Source organism: Schistocerca nitens, chromosome 5 (assembly GCF_023898315.1).
Source record: "Schistocerca nitens isolate TAMUIC-IGC-003100 chromosome 5, iqSchNite1.1, whole genome shotgun sequence".
In the NCBI taxonomy this organism is placed as follows: domain Eukaryota; kingdom Metazoa; phylum Arthropoda; class Insecta; order Orthoptera; family Acrididae; genus Schistocerca; species Schistocerca nitens.
In genome coordinates, this window is record NC_064618.1 from 224,370,353 (window position 1) to 224,385,707 (window position 15,355).

The following is a 15,355-nucleotide window of genomic DNA, read 5'->3' on the forward strand; positions in this document are numbered from 1 at the left end:
ATGATCACACTGACAGAACCACAGGCACATAGACACTAGAGATGGGGGATCCGCTCTTGAACTAATTCATAGAGTTCAATCTTTCAAAGGAGTGAACAATCAGTGATTCAGAAAAAAAGAACGGTAGCTCCAAACGTTTCCCAGGCAGAGAGAGAGAGAGAGAGAGAGAGAGAGAGAGAGAGAGAGAGACGGAGCATATCAGCAGCGCCTCTGCTGGTCAGAGCACAGTGCACGCCACACAACACAGCCAGCGCCGGCCTCTGCCCTGCTTCTACCTTGGCTGCCTGCATTGTGCAGTGCCCCATTGGATTTTGTGTTTCACATATGCCGGGCCGTCTCTGTGCGTCGTCTGCCGTGTGCACTGTGCAGTGTCTGGCGCAGCTTAACTTCGCATCGCACTCTGTCGGCGATCGTTTCAGTCGCACGTCCTGCCCTCTGGGCAGTTGATGCCAGCAACAGGACAGAGAGCCACCTAGCGGATAACATAGGAACTACTTGCAAAAACCTGCTCGCAAGGGAGCGGACGATTTGTCTCGGAGCGGGTGAGCTCCCCCCACCCTCGGAACTCGCCCGCTCAACGCTCACCCCACCGTCTCGACTCTAGCCAGAGCGTCGAGCAAAGCGACTCTGGTGTCACTCTGGTCTCTGCGGTCTCAGCTCACGCAGTAATACAGCTCGCGGCTCGACCTGCTCGACTCAGCGCCTCTGCATCGGAGTTTGTCCCCACTGGATATTGTTCTTCATAGTAATACCGCTATGTATATTACATTATTATGTTATGTATACATCAATTGTTTTTATTTTATTTTTATTTGTTTAAACTGATTAGATTAGGTTCCTGATGACTACTCTTACTATAGGATTTTTATTATGGACACTCGAATTTACGCTTTAATTACGAGCGAACCGATAAACGTATCGCAAAATGTGATACACCAATATTTTCCTTGTTTTATTCTGCGTAAGGCTATATGCAGCACTTTCGTTTTACAGACAAATTTATATTTTTTTTTTCTTATTCTGGTACGGATTTTGCGATTTTAGGCGTCTTCGAAAGGAAAAATATATGGCTTGCGATGTATTTGTATGAGGTTAATGAAATTTTAATACATTATAGCCAAATATATTGTTAATGTAAATCTCAAGTTACAACATTTTCCGATCACCCAAAAAACCACGCTAGTGCAAAATAAATCAATAATCAAAAACTTTGTCATATCGTGGAAATTTCAATAAACAATACAAAATTCTTACTCATTATCTATGTTACTTCAAAATAGGATCAAATAAGATCAAAATACAGGTATAGTACTGGAATAAACCAAGTTTAAAGGGCAATGTGCCTTTCATTTATTTTCTTTTGTAAATGAGTGGTGAGTCATGAAAAACAGCTAATTCATTTCAGGGAGTGAACAGTTCTGATCCAATCTCTGAAAAGAACAGTTTTGCCCATCTCTAATAGACACAGGCAACAGAGCATGCACAATGTCGGCACTAGTACAGTGTATATCCACCTTTCGCAGCAATGCAGGCTGCTGTTCTCCCATGGAGACGATCGTAGAGATGCTGGATGTAGTCCTGTGGAACGGCTTGCCATGCCATTTCCACCTGGCGCCTCAGTTGGACCAGCGTTCGTGCTGGACGTGCAGACCGCGTGAGACGACGCTTCATCCAGTCCCAAACATGCTCAATGGGGGACAGATCCGGAGATCTTGCTGGCCAGGGTAGTTGACTTACACCTTCTAGAGCACGTTGGGTGGCACGGGATACATGCGGACGTGCATTGTCCTGTTGGAACAGCAAGTTCCCTTGCCGGTCTAGGAATGGTAGAACGATGGGTTCGATGACGGTTTGGATGTACCGTGCACTATTCAGTGTCCCCTCGACGATCACCAGTGGTGTACGGCCAGTGTAGGAGATCGCTCCCCACACCATGATGCCGGGTGTTGGCCCTGTGTGCCTCGGTCGTATGCAGTCCTGATTGTGGCGCTCACCTGCACGGCGCCAAACACGCATACGACCATCATTGGCACCAAGGCAGAAGCGACTCTCATCGCTGAAGACGACACGTCTCTATTCGTCCCTCCATTCACGCCTGTCGCGACACCACTGGAGGCGGGCTGCACGATGTTGGGGCGTGAGCGGAAGACGGCCTAACGGTGTGCGGGACCGTAGCCCAGCTTCATGGAGACGGTTGCGAATGGTCCTCGCCGATACCCCAGGAGCAACAGTGTCCCTAATTTGCTGGGAAGTGGCGGTGCGGTCCCCTACGGCACTGCGTAGGATCCTACGGTCTTGGCGTGCATCCGTGCGTCGCTGCGGTCCGGTCCCAGGTCGACGGGCACGTGCACCTTCCGCCGACCACTGGCGCCAACATCGATGTACTGTGGAGACCTCACGCCCCACGTGTTGAGCAATTCGGCGGTACGTCCACCCGGCCTCCCGCATGCCCACTATACGCCCTCGCTCAAAGTCCGTCAACTGCACATACGGTTCACGTCCACGCTGTCGCGGCATGCTACCAGTGTTAAAGACTGCGATGGAGCTCCGTATGCCACGGCAAACTGGCTGACACTGACGGCGGCGGTGCACAAATGCTGCGCAGCTAGCGCCATTCGACGGCCAACACCGCGGTTCCTGGTGTGTCCGCTGTGCCGTGCGTGTGATCATTGCTTGTACAGCCCTCTCGCAGTGTCCGGAGCAAGTATGGTGGGTCTGACACAGCGGTGTCAATGTGTTCTTTTTTCCATTTCCAGGAGTGTATAATATTAATGGAGGCGAATGACTATTGCTATTTTACCAGTGACAAATATCAGGTCCAGTTCTCACCAATGTGAAGACGGTGGACACGCTTTATGTGAAATTGCGTCGTAGCATATGTTGCTGAACTACATGTCCAGAACAAAAATGGGAACTTGGAAGAATACCTGTTTCACACAATGTGCAGAAAACTCTGGTAAACACTCTACGATTAGGAATTTGAGGTTGTGGAAAGCGCCGACGATATTCTCTGAAAGCAGCGGAAGCAACACAATCACAAAAGCCGTAAACATGAACCATATCTGCATATTCTTCATGTGTGCATGTGTGTGGCATTGTAGCCAGCGCGTATGCAAACATAGTTAATCGACGCTTCTCTGTGACACATTCTCAGTCCCTCACACTACTTCACTCACAATGCACTATGGAGACGTGCGTGCTAAACGGCCTAATTTAATGGCAGAAACACTTGCCGAGCAAAGAGGTTGAAAGGAATGAGGAAGGTCAGCGTTGAATGATACGCCAAAGAGGTTGGGTGGGAAAGAGACATGTGCGCGTTGCTAGCCCAAAAACAAATATACACTCTGAGACGAAAAAAAAAGAAAGATGCATCACAGAAATACTGGATAATTTATTTAAGATAAAGCGCTTCACAAATCAAGTAAGTCAATAATGTGTTAAACCGTCTCCGGCCGTTATACAGGCAGTTATTCGGCCTGGCATTGGCTGACAGAGTTGTTGGATGTTCTCCTGAGGGATATAATGACAGTTTCTGTTCAACTGACGCAATAGATCGTCAAAATCCCGAAATCGTTGGAGGACACTGCCCATAATGCGCCAATTGGAGAGAGATGCGGCGACCTTGCTGGCCAAGGTACAGTTTGGCAAGCACGAAGACAGGTAGTAGAAATTCTTGCCGTGTGCAGCCGGGTATTATCTTACTGAAATGTAATCCCATGATGTCTTGCCATGAAGTGCAACAAAACAGGACGTAGAATATCGTCGAAGTATCGTTCTGCTGTAAAGGTGCTGGGGATAACAACTCCTGGTTGTCGGGTCGTATGACGGGCGACAGTCAAATCCCAACGCTGTTCAGGGCGTCTGCAGATACGTCTTCTTGAATAGATTAGAATTGTCTTCAGTGATTAGTCCCACTGCGAACTGAGCCCCGATGAGCAGTGAAGACCTGTCTGTAGACACCCCGGACAGCGGTGAGATATCAACCTCACTGTTGCCTGCCATGTGGCCCAGCAGCCAATGGTGATGATCTGGAGTGCCATTTCTTTCAATAGCAAGGCCCCTTTGGTTGTCATCCGAAGCACACTTACGGCATATCGGTGCATCAACGATACTTTTTTTTTATGCCTCGTTTTGTTGCACTTCACGGCGAGTCATTCTGGGCAAAGATTTCAGCAAGATAACGCCCGCCCGTTAATTTTTCTTCGTACTTACCAAACCCTACCGTGGTCTGCTAGGAAGTCGGACCTCTTCCCAACTGAGAACGTTTGGAGCATTATGGGCAAGGACATCCAACCGGTTCGAGATTTTTAAAAATTGAACACGCCAATTGGACAGAACTTGTCACGATGTTCCTCAGGAGAGCATGTAATAATTCTATCAGTGCCAAGCCGAATAACTGCTTTCATAAGAGCCAGAGATGGACCAACGCATTATTGACTCTTTCTCTTGAACATATCATCCATTTTTTTGTGAAAGTGTAATCATTTGTTTGTACATGTACATCGCATCTACGTATTTCCGTCCCATTCGTATAATTCTTTCGTGGTTCGTTGCCTTTTTTTTTATATGAGTGTACATTAAATGTCCTGTATCTCGGAAAAACTATTTGGAACTCCATATGAAGTTTTTTGTTCAAATGAGCCTTCCTGTCATATCCATGAATGTTAAACCTTCCTCCTATTGTACCTTGTATAAGCACAACAGACAAATGTTTAGTCACCGTCAGGAGATCCCACACTCATACCGTGAACAAAAAATGGTTCAAATGGCTCTGAGCACTATGGGACTTAACTTCTGATGTCATCAGTCCCCTAGAACTTAGAACTACTTAAACCTAACTAACCTAAGGACATCACACACACATCCATGCCCGAGGCTGGATTCGAACCTGCGACCGTAGCGGTCGCCCGGTTCCAGACAGAAGCGCCTAGAACCTCTCGGCCACCCCGGCCGGCGCTGACATGGAATGATGTTAGTGCTGTCTTTTAGAAATTCTCAATCTGCAGCCGAACGAGTAAACTGAAGACATTGAAATACCTCGAAAACTACACATCGGTTCAAAAAAAGTTATAATTTCGATTTGTTTGTCTCGCAGGGGGATATCCAACGATATCACGCGCGAGGGTGGTGGAGGGCAACTTTGAAATCTTCTATGGGAACCCCTGTTTTTCATTGCAGATTACCATTCTACTACAAGATCGACATACGTTTTGTTTGAAGCATTTTCTTTGTTTCACTGCAGTTGGCGCTGTAATCGGTGGAACAGAAACTGATACACGACCGTAATTTATGACATGCTGCTCAATGGCCCTTGAACATCCAATGGCACAAGGGACGTTCAAAAATAGTTCAAATGGCTCTGAGCACTATGGGACTTAACTGCCGTCCTCATCAGTCCCCTAGAACTTAGAAATTTGTTGTTGTTGTGGTCTTCAGTCCTGAGACTGGTTTGATGCAGCTCTCCATGCTACTCTATCCTGTGTAAGCTTCTTCATCTCCCAGTACCTACTGCAACCTACATCCTTCTGAATCTGCTTAGTGTATTCATCTCTTGGTCTCCCTCTACGATTTTTACCCTCCACGCTGCCCTCCAATGCCAAATTTGTGATCCCTTGATGCCTCAAAACATGTCCTACCAACCGATCTCTTCTTCTAGTCAAGTTGTGCCACAAACTTCTCTTCTCCCCAATTCTATTCAATACCTCCTCATTAGTTACGTGATCTACCCACCTTATCTTCAGCATTCTTCTGTAGCACCACATTTGGAAAGCTTCTATTCTCTTCTTGTCCAAACTGGTTATCGTCCATGTTTCACTTCCATTCATGGCTACACTCCATACAAATACTTTCAGAAACGACTTCCTGACACTTAAATCTATACTCGATGTTAACAAATTTCTCTTCTTCAGAAACGATTTCCTTGCCATTGCCAGTCTACATTTTATATCCTCTCTGCTTCGACCATCATCAGTTATTTTACTCCCTAAATAGCAAAACTCCTTTACTACTTTAAGTGTCTCATTTCCTAATCTAATCCCCTCAGCATCACCCGATTTAATTTGACTACATTCCATTATCCTTGTTTTGCTTTTGTTGATGTTCATCTTATATCCTCCTTTCAAGACACTGTCCATTCCGTTCAACTGCTCTTCCAAGTCCTTTCCTGTCTCCGACAGAATTACAATGTCATCGGCGAACCTCAAAGTTTTTACTTCTTCTCCACGAATTTTAATACCCACTCCGAATTTTTCTTTTGTTTCCTTTACTGCTTGCTCAATATACAGATTGAATAACATCGGGGAGAGGCTACAACCCTGTCTCACTCCTTTCCCAACCACTGCATCCCTTTCATGCCCCTCGACTCTTATAACTGCCATCTGGTTTCTGTACAAATTGTAAATAGCCTTTCGCTCCCTGTATTTACCCCTGCCACCTTCAGAATTTGAAAGAGAGTATTCCAGTTAACATTGTCAAAAGCTTTCTCTAAGTCTACAAATGCTAGAAACGTAGGTTTGCCTTTTCTTAATCTTTCTTCTAAGATAAGTCGTAATGTCAGTATTGCCTCACGTGTTCCAACATTTCTACGGAATCCAAACTGATCTTCCCCGAGGTCGGCTTCTACCAGTTTTTCCATTCGTCTGTAAAGAATTCGCGTTAGTATTTTGCAGCTGTGACTTATTAAACTGATAGTTCGGTAATTTTCACATCTATCAACACCTGCTTTCGTTGGGATTGGAATTATTATATTCTTCTTGAAGTCTGAGGGTATTTTGCCTGTCTCATACATCGTGATCGCCAGATGGTAGAGTTTTGTCATGAATGGCTCTCCCGAGGCCATCAGTAGTTTTAATGGAATGTTGTCTACTCCCGGGGCCTTGTTTCGACTCAGGTCTTTCAGTGCTCTGTCAAACTCTTCACGCAGTATCTTATCTCCCATTTCGTCTTCATCTACATCCTCTTCCATTTCAATAATATTGTCCTCAAGTACATCGCCCTTGTATAAACCCTCTATATACTCCTTCCACCTTTCTGCCTTCCCTTCTTTGCTTAGAACTGGGTTGCCATCTGAGCTCTTGATATTCATACAAGTGGTTCTCTTCTCTCCAAAGGTCTCTTTAATTTTCCTGTAGGCAGTATCTATCTTACCCCTAGTGAGACAAGCCTCTATATCCTTACATTTGTCCTCTAGCCATCCCTGCTTAGCCATTTTGCACTTCTTGTCGATCTCATTTTTGAGACGTTTGTATTCCTTTTTGCCTGCTTCATTCACTGCATTTTTATATTTTCTCCTTTCATCACTTAAATTCAATATTTCTTCTGTTACCCAAGGATTTCTATTAGCCCTCGTATTTTTACCTACTTGATCGTCTGCTGCCTTCACTACTTCATCCCTCAGAGCTACCCATTCTTCTTCTACTGTATTTCTTTCCCCCATTCCTGTCAATTGTTCCCTTATGCTCTCCCTGAAACTCTCTACAACCTCTGGTTCTTTCAGTTTATCCAGGTCCCATCTCCTTAAATTCCCACCTTTTTGCAGTTTCTTCAGTTTCAATCTGCAGTTCATAACCAATAGATTGTGGTCAGAATCCACATCTGCCCCAGGAAATGTCTTACAATTTAAAACCTGGTTCCTAAATCTCTGTCTTGCCATTATATAATCTATCTGATACCTTTTAGTATCTCCAGGATTCTTCCAGGTATACAACCTTCTTTTATGATTCTTGAACCAAGTGTTAGCTATGATTAAGTTATGCTCTGTGCAAAATTCTATAATGCGGCTTCCTCTTTCATTTCTTCCCCCCAATCCATATTCACCTACTATGTTTCCTTCTCTCCCTTTTCTTACTGACGAATTCCAGTCACCCATGACTATTAAATTTTCGTCTCCCTTCACTACCTGAATAATTTCTTTTATCTCGTCATACATTTCATCTATTTCTTCATCATCTGCAGAGCTCGTTGGCATATAAACTTGTACTACTGTAGTAGGCATGGGCTTCGTGTCTATCTTAGCCACAATAATGCGTTCACTATGCTGTTTGTAGTAGCTAACTCGCACTCCTATTTTTTTATTCATTATTAAACCTACTCCTGCATTACCCGTATTTGATTTTGTATTTATAACCCTGTAATCACCTGACCAAAAGTCTTGTTCCTCCTGCCACCGAACTTCACTAATTCCCACTATATCTAACTTTAACCTATCCATTTCCCATTTCCCTTTTCTAACCTACCTGCCCGATTAAGGGATCTGACATTCCACGCTCCGATCCGTAGAACGCCAGTTTTCTTTCTCCTGATAACGACGTCCTCTTGAGTAGTCCCCGCCCGGAGATCCGAATGGGGGACTATTTTACCTCCGGAATATTTTACCCAAGAGGACGCCATCATCATTTAATCATACAGTAAAGCTGCATGTCCTCGGGAAAAATTACGGCTGTAGTTTCCCCTTGCTTTCAGCCGTTCGCAGTACCAGCAGAGCAAGGCCGTTTTGGTTAATGTTACAAGGCCAGATCAGTCAATCATCCAGACTGTTGCCCCTGCAACTACTGAAAAGGCTGCTGCCCCTCTTCAGGAACCACATGTTTGTCTGGCCTCTCAACAGATATCCCTCCGTTGTGGTTGCACCTACGGTACGGCCATCTGTATCGCTGAGGCACGCAAGCCTCCCCACCAACGACAAGGTCCATGGTTCCTTGACCCATAGAATGCCATATTCATTTTTTCTGATGGCAACATTCTCGTCAGTAGTGCCTGCCCAGAGATCTGAATAAAGTCTAGTTTATCTCAGAACATTTTATTCAACATGGAGCCATCATCATTAAATTACATGGTAGAGCTGCATCTCAGCAGGAAACTCAATGACTGCAGTTTCTCCTTGCTATCAGAGGTTCTCAGTACTGACATAGCAAGGCTGTGTTCACCAATGTTACAATTCCAATTGGTCAGTCATATACACTCCTGGAAATGGAAAAAAGAACACATTGACACCGGTGTGTCAGACCCACCATACTTGCTCCGGACACTGCGAGAGGGCTGTACAAGCAATGATCACACGCACGGCACAGCGGACACACCAGGAACCGCGGTGTTGGCCGTCGAATGGCGCTAGCTGCGCAGCATTTGTGCACCGCCGCCGTCAGTGTCAGCCAGTTTGCCGTGGCATACGGAGCTCCATCGCAGTCTTTAACACTGGTAGCATGCCGCGACAGCGTGGACGTGAACCGTATGTGCAGTTGACGGACTTTGAGCGAGGGCGTATAGTGGGCATGCGGGAGGCCGGGTGGACGTACCGCCGAATTGCTCAACACGTGGGGCGTGAGGTCTCCACAGTACATCGATGTTGTCGCCAGTGGTCGGCGGAAGGTGCACGTGCCCGTCGACCTGGGACCGGACCGCAGCGACGCACGGATGCACGCCAAGACCGTAGGATCCTACGCAGTGCCGTAGGGGACCGCACCGCCACTTCCCAGCAAATTAGGGACACTGTTGCTCCTGGGGTATCGGCGAGGACCATTCGCAACCGTCTCCATGAAGCTGGGCTACGGTCCCGCACACCGTTAGGCCGTCTTCCGCTCACGCCCCAACATCGTGCAGCCCGCCTCCAGTGGTGTCGCGACAGGCGTGAATGGAGGGACGAATGGAGACGTGTCGTCTTCAGCGATGAGAGTCGCTTCTGCCTTGGTGCCAATGATGGTCGTATGCGTGTTTGGCGCCGTGCAGGTGAGCGCCACAATCAGGACTGCATACGACCGAGGTACACAGGGCCAACACCCGGCATCATGGTGTGGGGAGCGATCTCCTACACTGGCCGTACACCACTGGTGATCGTCGAGGGGACACTGAATAGTGCACGGTACATCCAAACCGTCATCGAACCCATCGTTCTACCATTCCTAGACCGGCAAGGGAACTTGCTGTTCCAACAGGACAATGCACGTCCGCATGTATCCCGTGCCACCCAACGTGCTCTAGAAGGTGTAAGTCAACTACCCTGGCCAGCAAGATCTCCGGATCTGTCCCCCATTGAGCATGTTTGGGACTGGATGAAGCGTCGTCTCACGCGGTCTGCACGTCCAGCACGAACGCTGGTCCAACTGAGGCGCCAGGTGGAAATGGCATGGCAAGCCGTTCCACAGGACTTCATCCAGCATCTCTACGATCGTCTCCATGGGAGAACAGCAGCCTGCATTGCTGCGAAAGGTGGATATACACTGTACTAGTGCCGACATTGTGCATGCTCTGTTGCCTGTGTCTATGTGCCTGTGGTTCTGTCACTGTGATCATGTGATGTATCTGACCCCAGGAATGTGTCAATAAAGTTTCCCCTTCCTGGGACAATGAATTCACGGTGTTCTTATTTCAATTTCCAGGAGTGTATCTCACTGCCCTGAAAGTTACTGAAAAGGTTGCTGACTCTTTTCGGGAACCATATGTTAGACTGGCCTCCATTCAGTACAGTTCTGTACAAAGGGGATCGTGAGATAGGCCCCTGCTCTTCTGTATTGAGGTTTCTGTACAAATTGTAAATAGCCTTTCGCTCCCTGTATTTTACCCCTGCCACCTTCAGAATTTGAAAGAGAGTATTCCAGTTAACATTGTCAAAAGCTTTCTCTAAGTCTACAAATGCTAGAAACGTAGGTTTGCCTTTTCTTAATCTTTCTTCTAAGATAAGTCGTAAGGTTAGTATTGCCTCACGTGTTCCAACATTTCTACGGAATCCAAACTGATCTTCCCCGAGGTCGGCTTCTACCAGTTTTTCCATTCGTCTGTAAATAATTCGCGTTAGTATTTTGCAGCTGTGACTTATTAAACTGATAGTTCGGTAATTTTCACACCTGTCAACACCTGCTCTCTTTGGGATTGGAATTATATCACGATTCTGGTATGTCTGAAGGTAGAACTGTCACAACACTGGATCGTCATAGTATCATCCTTACCACGTGTCACTGCTCAAGAACTTCATGGAGCCGATTTTCATAACCGAGTAGTATTCTGTGTTTTGTGAACGGCGATGCCAACAAATGCTAAAGACCCCCAGGTTCTTTGCCGAGGTAATGTTTTCAAATGAGTCTATATTCACATACCATGGTAGCGTTAATCGGCATAACACGCATCACTGGAATGTAAACAATCCCCACTGGTTACAGCAAATTGACCTCCAACTGCCTTGATCAGTTAACTAATGTATTGTGTGGCATCATTAGGAACAAACTAATTCGTCCGTATTTTATCGACGGCACGCTAAATGGACGCAAATATCGGACGTTTTCGGAACAGTAACTACCGGTACTACTATAGGATGTCGACCTGGACGTTAGACAACGTATGTGATTTCAGCATGACGGTTGCCAGCGCATTATGCAATTGAAGAAGGGGAGTTTTAGACAGTGTTTACACTGGTCGGCGGATCGGCAGAGGTGGTCCTATTAATTGGCCCTCTAGGTCGTCAAATTTGACGTCACCGGATTTCTTTCTATGGGGATATTTAAAAGATAAGGTGAACCAGCAAGTGCCAATAGGCCGTGAAGATATAATTGACCGCATCAGAGACGTCTGTGCTGAAATTTCCGCAGATTTGCTTCTGTTCTGTGTACGATCATTTGAAAAGCAGATCACTAAGGGATTCAGACGGCTTTGAGCACTATGGGACTTAACATCTGTGGTCATCAGTCACCAAGGGGCCATTGTATAAATATCGCTGACTGGAGACCAAATGTCACATTAGATTAAAAATCGAACTATGTACGGGACTCAGCTGTATTCCATAGCGCTAAACCGAGATTCACCGAAGCAGATTCAGATTTGATCTTAGGTCGCGCGTAACATGCTTGGCAACACGTCTAAAATCGGCTATTGACACGATTATTCCACTCCGACCGCAGATATTTATCGTACATCGTAGATACGCAGTATTTGTTATCGAAGGTGTTGTGCTATAACCATGGTAGCAAGTAAACAGAGAAAGGTGCGAATGTCAAACTTCTTTCAATTAGAGAAGATTTGCTGCCGGAAATTGCGTTGGGCCGGTATAGAAATATAACTGAGGAAAAAAAAAAAAAAAAAAAAAAACTCTGCTGTGTCTGCTTTCAGCAGATCACCAACCATAATTTGAAAGGTTTTTGTGGCGCAAAATCTTACGGTTAACAGTAACATGCACATTGCAATCAGTGGTTGGTTTCAGCAGATAGTGTCTGAGTCTTATTTCCAATTGATCTACAGTAATTTTCTGCAAACGAAGCCTCAGCTAACATGACTTGGTATTTAACTTCAACAGCGGATTCAGCCTTTCATGAAATGTGCAGAGAGATCGCTGGGTCTCGTCATCGTCAGTGGACACATCTCAATGCTCAGATACTTCTAAAGTAAACGGCAGGAAACAATGTAATCCACATCACATAGGGTTATTGCACACAGAATGGCAGTGTTGTTATAATTATCTTTACTACCAACAATGTAAAGAAAGTAGTAACAAATGGAAAAAAAATTCAAGAATTGTCGTGGGTTCTAACATGTGATCTCTTACTGCAGTTTTGTTTTAGGTCTCATATCTCATTTTCTTCGTTATTTTTCAGGGCGGACGTCCCATGACACCAGTTCAAGTTCATCGCTGACCCATTCACTCAGTTTTTTTAATTACAGAGGACAGCTAACCCTTTGACCGAACACGCACACTGAGCTACCGTGCCGACAACTAATTTTCCTTTCTTTCTCTGCTGCTAAGTGTCTATAAAACTCCTTTGTAACTATTAAGTTCCTTTGAACTAACCACATAAATTACGAATCACCTGCCAAGAGCTGTTATGAGATTGATCGTTAAATACACGCAGTAGCTGGTAATTTCCTTATCCTAACTTTACAGATCGAAAAAAGTGTTTTGAGCATCTTCAGCGTGGGAATGGCGTAGTCAGATATTTACTTGACGTTTTGAGTGTTGATAACACCTTTTTTTCATTATTTCAATTGGTATCTACAAAAAACCAAAGCAAGGAATCGTAGTGCCACTACAGTATAAACTGGCGATTAGAGTTGAACCTGAATTTTAATCACGAATTATAGCCAGTCAAATATGAAGCGATTTCATAGCGATATGATCTACGATTCATGTTTATACAACGCAGATTTTCAGGTTAAGCATGATCTAAGGTCATTTTCTGTCTTAAACTAAGGTTAAATGCTTTATACATCGGCCCAGTGTATAGAAGATGACGGTATTACGTTTAAACACTACCTCTCCTTGGAAAATTAGAGTAGCGTTCGCCTCGAACCGCGGTCACAGTGGCACACCGAGCAGTTCGATATGTCGAAGGAATACAACGTTGCGAATGGGATTTTCAATTAGAAATTATGAAATACTGGTCTGTCGTACCTGTTCCGGCGCAACGACAAGCGCCGGCACAAAGATGAAGGACGTAAGAGCAGAGAGGGCTGCGAGACGACATCAGCCAATAGTTCGCTGACTAGGAGCACACCAGGACAGGAGCGTCCTCTAGCCGAAGAGAATATAAGAGCCTCTCCTGCCAGCCTCGGCCGGACAGTAGAACACGGACACTAGTAGACCCGGACTAGAAGAGAGCACTAGTAGAGCTGTTACTTGTGATCCATATCCATTACTTGCATGGACATTCTATATAGCGAAAGACATTGATTATTTGCATGTCGCCAATAGCTTGCTACACGACATTCTACGGGGTGAGTCAAATGAAAACGTTAAATTTGTAATAACAAATCGAAATTTCGCGCCGTTATCCTGTAAGTTGGTAAGCGTGCTACAAACAGCGTGCAGAATTGCCTGTAGGTGGCAGCATAGTGCAGATGCACACATACCGTCGCAGTATCAGTATAAAGATGGCCGCCCCATTTGCGACTTGCACCAGGGAACAACAGCGCTCTGTTATTCGGTTTTTGCGTAGTGATGGTGTGAAACCTACTGAAATTCATCGGCGAATGAAGGTTCAGTACGGTGATGCATGTTTGTCACTGCAGGAAGTGTACGAATGGAGTAGGAAGTTCGCAAATGGTGTGACTTCAGTGGCAGATGCTCCTCGTCCAGGTCAGGCATAACGAGTTGTAACTCCACAGAACATTGCAGCAGTTGAAGCCATAGTGAAGGAAAACGGCCGAGTGACACTGAATGACATTGCAGCATGTTTACAGATTAGTCATGGGTCAGCACACCACATTGTGCATAATATGCTCCAGTTTCACAAAGTGTTTGCAAGAGCAGGCCAGTGTGACCGAGCAGTTCTAGGCGCTTCAGTCTGGAACCGCGCGACCGCTATGGTCGCAGGTTCTAATCCTGCCTCGGGCATGGATGTGTGTGATGTCCTTAGGTTAGTTAGGTTTAAATAGTTCTAAGTTCTAGGGGACTGATGACCTCAGAAGTTAAGTCCCATAGTGCTCAGAGCAATTTTTTTGTCTGCAAGATGAGTGCCACGGCAGTTGACTCCTGAAATGTGAGAACGACGTGTTGATGCTTGTGAAGAACTTCTTCGGCGCTTTGAACGAGTAGGTGATGGCTTCCTTGCAAGAATCGTTAGTGGGGACGAAACCTGGGTTCACTTCTACCAACCGGAAACGAAGAGTGCGAGCAAGGAATGGCGCTATTCCTCATCACCAAAATCAAAGAAGTTTCGAACAGAACCATCAGCGGGGAAGGTTATGCTGACTCTCTTTTGGGTCGAAAAAGGTGTCATTTTGGAGTATTACATGCCTAGAGGGACCACTGTCACCAGTGCATCATGCACAGATCTCCTAAAAAATCATCTGCGGCCTGCAATCAAATTAAAGCGACGTGGATTGCTGTCAGCAGGTGTCCTTTTGCAACATGACAATGCAAGGCCCCACACTGCCTGTACAACAGTTGCAACAATCATAGACCTGCATTTTGAGTGTCTGCCTCATCCACCATAATCACCAGACCTTGCCCCGAGTGATTTCCATATGTTTGGACGACTCAAAGGCGCAATGGGAAGAAAGAAGTTCCGTTCTGATGAAGAGGTACGCCACGTGGTGCATGAGTGGTTGCGCAGACTACCAAAAGAATTTTTTTCTACAGGAATTTATGCACTTTGTAAACACTGGAGGACTTACACTGGACGTGGGGGAGATTATTTTGAAAAGTGATACAGCTTTGTACCACTTCTGTACAGTAAATAATATTTTAAAAAATGTTTAAGGTTTTCATTTGACTCACCCTCGTAAACCAGAGTTAAATATTGTCAATATACTTTATTGTAATAAAAACCAATAACGTGATTTGCTTGAATTGTTGTGTAGCTATCTGAGAAAGCAGCATCCTTTAGGCACCCTGTTCCCGTTTACCGCATTGTATTCACATACGTGTTTCGACGAT

General features: G+C 45.5%; 1 protein-coding gene across 2 annotated transcripts in view; it reads right to left on the reverse strand.

Moving 5' to 3' along the window:
• The window catches only part of LOC126260840 (peptidoglycan recognition protein 1-like), a 66,886-nt gene that overhangs the window by 15,992 nt on the left and 35,539 nt on the right, over positions 1–15,355 (reverse strand). The window lies entirely within an intron of this gene.